The following is a 6,000-nucleotide window of genomic DNA, read 5'->3' as shown; positions in this document are numbered from 1 at the left end:
CTCTATGTTCTCATTACCGGCACGTGCTTGTGTTGTTCTTGTAGTCCAATAACGTTCTTCTCCTTCGTGGTGTACGGACTTGCTCTGTTAGATTTTTGCCATTTTGTTACAGACCTTTGACAGTGTTTTGTGTGTTATCTTTTCCTTTCCCTGCCTATGATTTTTGGGATAGCTGGCTGAGGACAGATTTGTCACGTTCAATCAAGATGAAGAAGAGACTTGAAGATTATCGACAATGGTCGAGCAAGAGATGTCACCAGGCTTGAGCCAATGCTTCCACGAGGGAATTGCCCTTGTCTAAGCGTTGGCTCCAGCCTGATGACATCTCTTGTTCGACCACTTTTGATCACTTGTCAGTTCAGTTTTCCGACAACAACGCTTTCAATTACCTTGACCCTGCTCACCGCTGCAGCTACGCCATATACGACTGGTTACAGCGCAGACCCAGCCTTAATGCAGTACTATTCTTTTCCCGTCTGCGGAGTTGCACGCAGGTGTGACGATCACTGAGTTAGCCCTCGTGTTGTCGACGCTGCCCGTGTTTTTAGAATAGTGCGTACTCTCTGACACGAGTTTATTCACACTTATTAACAGCGGAGCTGTTTAAGCTCTTGTTTAGGCCGCGTAGTGCGAACAAAAAACTGCGCCTGGCGATGACCTCACCGCGCGTTGCCTAGCAACCACCTCGCGGAGCGGCGTGTGCGTCGCCTCCTCTCCCTCCAGCCACGCCCTTGCAGGTGTGGAGGCGCAGCTTGGCCGTGACGTCAGCGGGGAGATAAAGCTCGGAGCCGCCGCGACAGCGGAAGAACTCTTGTAGACTCTGTGCCGTTCACATGTTGCCTTGACGTGGGACGTTAAGGAGAGGGAAGGAGAGCATGCGCGCGGCGCACGCTATGCTCGGGAGAGAGAGAGAGAGAAAATGAGAGCTAGAGAGAGAGAAAGAAATTGTAGCAGCACCAACGAGGCAACGCACAGAGCTGCTGCCGACGCCGTCCGCATTTCCCCGCGTTCGTGCCGAACGCGCGCGGTGTCCCGTGACTGCAGCCGGCGCCTTTGGCGGTGGCTCGGCAGGTTTCGACCAGCCACGCCCCGGCAAGTGTGGAGGCGTTTAGTGTGTGTGTGTGTGTTTAGTCAAGATATGTGAAAGCTGGAAGAAGCTAGGTGATCACAAGCTCCGCTGTTGACTCCAGCCTTGCACCACTAGTGCAAGCTGTGCATGTTTTTTTTTTTCTTTTTTCTTTTTTTCAACAAGCCGACTTTCGTAACCTGGTTAACCTCCCTGCCTCTCTATTTTTCTTTCTTTCTCCCTCCCTCTCTTAATGGTAATGTGTTGCAGTGTCTCATTTGTGTGTAGGCTTGTACTAAAGCGACAGTGATCCGAACCAGTTCAATTACGTGCAGTCGATAGGCTAGTGACTGCATGTGCTGCGAGGGTTTGAAACTCTAAAGTAATCCTATACGTACACTCGAATGCACTCTCTTCAGCGTTTATGATTTGCCTTGGATGGCAGCTAAATTCTGCAGGCTCTCGTCGAGGTGCTAAATATACGGCGGCGCGCTCTTTTCATTTTCCAGAGAGTTAGCTTACGACTCTATTTAACTGGGTTTGCAACTGCTCTCACAATTTTGCACGAGAGTCAGCATGTCACAGCACAAAGTGAGAAGGAAGCGATGGCCAAATCGTTATACTAATTGTTTTAATCTTATTATTAGCAATATTAATTACCTTTCGCTCAGTGGTTTCGTGCGTTGCGTGGTGAAAACTGCGCTAGCTCGGCGTCTTGTCATTGCGCTCCATTTGCCAACAACCATAACAGCCACTTGTGTCATTGGCACCGCCTAAAGCATAGCCTCCATTTACCACTCATCGTAGCATGCGTTCTGCCCGCTGCTGTGATCACGTTTCCGACCAACCCAGCATGTGCCGCTACTGAGCAACTACCAGTACCACGAAACCGAGCTGTGCCGATCCCGGAGCGCGCTCTCAACTCGGCTTAGACCTGCGTTCGAGCGCGGCAGTGAGGGCGACAACGTGTGGTGGGTGCAGCTGCTGCCGCGTGTCGCAATGCCGAGCTCGGGCGAAGGGATTACAGAGAAAATCGAAGAGTAAAAGCATCTCGACGCGCCTCCTGAATGCTTGCGGTGCGTGGCGAATGCCATACATCAACGGAAGCGTGCTCATCGGCGCACGTTCGCAAATTACCAGTTTGGGGGCTTCGTGTAATGTTTGCGATCGGTTGTGTGCCGTCTGTGGGCCGCGCAGTGTGGATCGCGATTCCGGATACTCGTAAGATGGTGCCCAGACTAAGACCTAATCCTATTCGCTGTATGCGCCGCACTCGCAAGGCATTGCTAGCGACAGGCCGATAGCCCGCGATATAGCTCCCTTAGCCAATTAGCCAATAAGTTGACTTTATTGTTTGTTTGTTTGTTTGTTTGTTTGTTTGTTTGTTTGTTTGTTTGTTTGTTTGTTTGTTTGTTTGTTTGTTTGTTTGTTTGTTTGTTTTATCTGCGCATCGAGGTAAACGCTGCCGTTCGCAGCGGATGCGTTGGCCAGCTTGCGTGGAGTTTCTCCCCACCATGCCGTGTTGTCTGCTTCGAAACAGACGTAATGACCATATAATGACGTTGGCAGCCGATTGGATTCTATGGATGGATGGATTTTATGTGCACTTTCTTTGAAACGGGGAGCTGGCTGGTGCAACCAAGCTCGTTATTTTTACGTTTCTTATGCGTTTATTCTCGACGTTTAAGATCAGTGATTCGTGTTTTTTTTTTTTTTAATTGAACCTTAAAGAAGTTTACTGCACTGAAAGTGTTGCCTATTCATTCGATCTTGTCCCTACGTTTACGCCATCAGTACTCCAGCCTTCTTTTGCTGTTCTCCACCGCCCAGGTTCGTTCACCTTTCATCTAATATATGTATATCTAAAGCTCAAGGCCTCAGGAACGGTAACTACCTCGTGATTTATCTCAGGATGGATACTGTCCCATGCTATCAAAACATGCTGAATGGTTTATGCGATATTTCCGCACGCTACGCATGAATCGCGTCTTCGATAAATGTTCTCCTATAACACCGCGCCCTCAAACATCCTCATCTTGTTTCGAATAGCAGCGCTCTGCCCTTTGGAATTGTCATAAAGCTTTACTGTTTTCATTCCATTCTTTGCGGCGTGATATAGTTCTATAGCTGGCTTCTTTTCCATCGCGCCCATCCATTCTGTTGTTTCCGCATCTCTGACTTTACGTTTAGAACCCTTTTCTCTGCTGTTACCGGCACCGGGAACGTAATGTTTACTGATCAGTTTCCTGGTCCTCTTCTGTACATCTTTTTTGTGAACCAAAATGTTTCCTATGTAGGCACCTAAGTACCCTATAGCTGCCCATCTATTTTCTTTTTATTCGTCAGTATTCAGATTTCGCTCGGAGCCTCCCGTAACATTGAAAGACGCCCCAGCCCATGTCTATCAGTGCTGCCTCGTTTATAGATTTTCATTGTGCATCTAAAGCTAGTTTTTCAGCGGCCCTTTGATTAACCACTAGCCCAGATTGCGCTTTGGATTTGAAACAACACCAAGGTTTGAGGCCACTTGTGTAGAGGGAGGGAAAGAACAGTATAAAGTGCAGTGTAGAGGGAAAAAACACAACAATAGCGTCCTAAACGGCTAAGGAGACGAGACTTTGTGCTCAGGCCAATTTATTCATACGGTAGAAGTTAATCGCGGATACATGTAAATCTCTTACTATTGAAATCTCCGTGTCCATTCACAGGTAAAAATGGAGCAGCTCCAAGCGGGTGCTTGCAGCTTGTTCACCCAACCCCTCATTTACCTCTATTTACATATCTATCGGTCTTCTGCACTCATGCATCATTTGTTCTGGCTGAGAACGTTAATCAGTTAAACGAACAAATTAAGGCATATTTAGTCAGTCTTGAAACGTTCAGCCGCCAGCCGCCATTTCACGGGCCGATCGGGGCCAAGACAAGGCATTTACTAGAGCAACGAAAGACCTACCTTTACAAATGGTAAGACGCGCGTGCTACGTTAGGTGAGCTTCCAAGGCGAGCAGCAAACTGCAAAATCTGCCAAAGCGAAAGATTAACATCTAGCAGCGATGCTCAGTGTGCGCGTCTGCACTGCGTTGCCTGAAGCTGCAGTACTTCGCTTGCTGCACATAATAAATGGCGCGTCAGCGGAAGAGGCATTTTTCTTCTGTTATCAAACTCTGCAGATACATGGTCGCTGCGTCCGCCTGCCCGGATTGATTTCTTTTTCTCGCTACTTCCGAACACACGAGCGCAGCGCGCACGCCGTGGCCTGTCGTCGTCGCGCTGGTGTTTTCGTAACCTGGAAGCCGCGCCGTCTGGCTCCGCTGCTGCAATCACGACAGAAGACAAGGGGCTCCTTGTGGCCACACATTTAATTCCTCGGCCCCGCGTCTCCGCGTTGGCTGACGGCCAGTTTGTGGTGCATTCGTTCGCGCGCCTACGGCCAGCGCCGCCGCCTCCACCACCACCACAGCCGCTCCCGCTTCGACATGGTTGAGTCGCTTTCTGGTCTCGTTCTCAATTCTCTTGCAAATGTTTCTCGCCAAAGCGTCTCCGTTTCGCAGGTCATCGTCCGGCAACCTTGTTGGCGGAAGGCATCGCTCCAAAAGAATGCAGCGTGTGGGAAAGGGGACCCGCGAAAGAGGTTGCCGCCACGGCGCGTGGCCTCCGCAGTGCTCGGGCTCCGCCGCGGCGCAATCCGGAGTCGCATGCGTGCGGTTATGCTCTCCTTAGTCCTTACACCGAGATGGCTGACGGCGATAAGGACTGCTCACTCCGTGCGACTAGACCGCACCCCCTCCCCTCCCTCGCGCGCCGCGCGAATTGTTTCCTTCTGGATCTCGATTCGGACAATGCGGCGTGCGTGTAATTTATCCTGCATACTGAGAGTGATTACTCGGGCGCATCGTCCCTCCTCTGCCGCAGCCGGCCTGCTTCAATCAGTCATTTCATCGGCCCGATAGAATCGCCGCTCTGGCGTCTAATTGGCCAACAGGGGGCAGTTCCACTCGAAACGTGCACAAGATGGCGCTATTAATAAGGGGGCGCTTGGGGCGAGTCGCTTGAAATTAATTGCGACTAACAGCCGAGCGGAGCGCCCACTATCGTCTCTTGCTTCTCCAATGGCAAGCCACATAAAGAGGGAAAAAGAAACCAAGTGAAAGTGAAATAAATGGGAGCGCTCAACGACCTCGTGATTTGTGTGCCCTATGGGTTCCTTTCAAGATTGTCTTGATGCTTGGGGTGGAGCAGGGCAAAAAATTGATTTGCGCCGTTGCTTATGGTCAGACCTTTTGAATGGTCCCGGACGTTCCATCCCTTTCCTGCGCACTCGATGCAGCGAGCTAAGATGCCGCGGCCGCCCAAGTGCTTTCCATTTCCTCACTATACGCTGGCCCATGGTACTCGGGTTCCGGAAAATGCCATGAGAGGCTTTAGGAAACGGAGAAAGAAAAATGATGTGGCTTGAACGTTCACCGCCAGCTGCCAATTGATTCTGCTCGCTTTACAACCGCAGCTCCCGCAAGTATGGGTCTTCACTGAGTTTTTGTGTTTCCTACAATTCTGGAGCTCCACTCTTCGAAGCAGATGTAAACGCTAAAGGAGGAGTGCTTACTATTTTTGGTATTGGTCGCACATGTGAATTTTTGATCCGCACAACAAGTTGGGGGGAAGGAAGGGGGGGGGGGGGTGATCGCAAGGGCTTTGCACATTCTTTTCAGGTCTGAGATAGTGTTGCCCTCACTAAATATTGGTGTGTTGGTTTTCCTGAGCCGCTGACGCAAAATACCAGCGCCTGCCAGGATCGATTCCTTTAGCGCGTTGTGGTCACATCACCACATTGGCTTCTATATCATATTCTTGTCACTTAATTGCCCCTAGAGTGACATAAGCAGCCAAGTCGTTGAGGCTTGCTGCTGCCACAAATGCGAACAATGATTGCTGCT

At 50.2% G+C, this 6,000-nt stretch overlaps 1 protein-coding gene across 3 annotated transcripts in view; it reads left to right on the top strand.

Moving 5' to 3' along the window:
- LOC119465271 (puratrophin-1) overlaps positions 1-6,000 on the top strand; it is a 464,152-nt gene that overhangs the window by 226,375 nt on the left and 231,777 nt on the right. The window lies entirely within an intron of this gene.

This window comes from Dermacentor silvarum, chromosome 1 (assembly GCF_013339745.2).
Source record: "Dermacentor silvarum isolate Dsil-2018 chromosome 1, BIME_Dsil_1.4, whole genome shotgun sequence".
In the NCBI taxonomy this organism is placed as follows: Eukaryota; Metazoa; Arthropoda; class Arachnida; order Ixodida; family Ixodidae; genus Dermacentor; species Dermacentor silvarum.
Note: the sequence above shows the minus strand (reverse complement) of the source record. Positions and strands in the feature narration are given on the sequence as shown.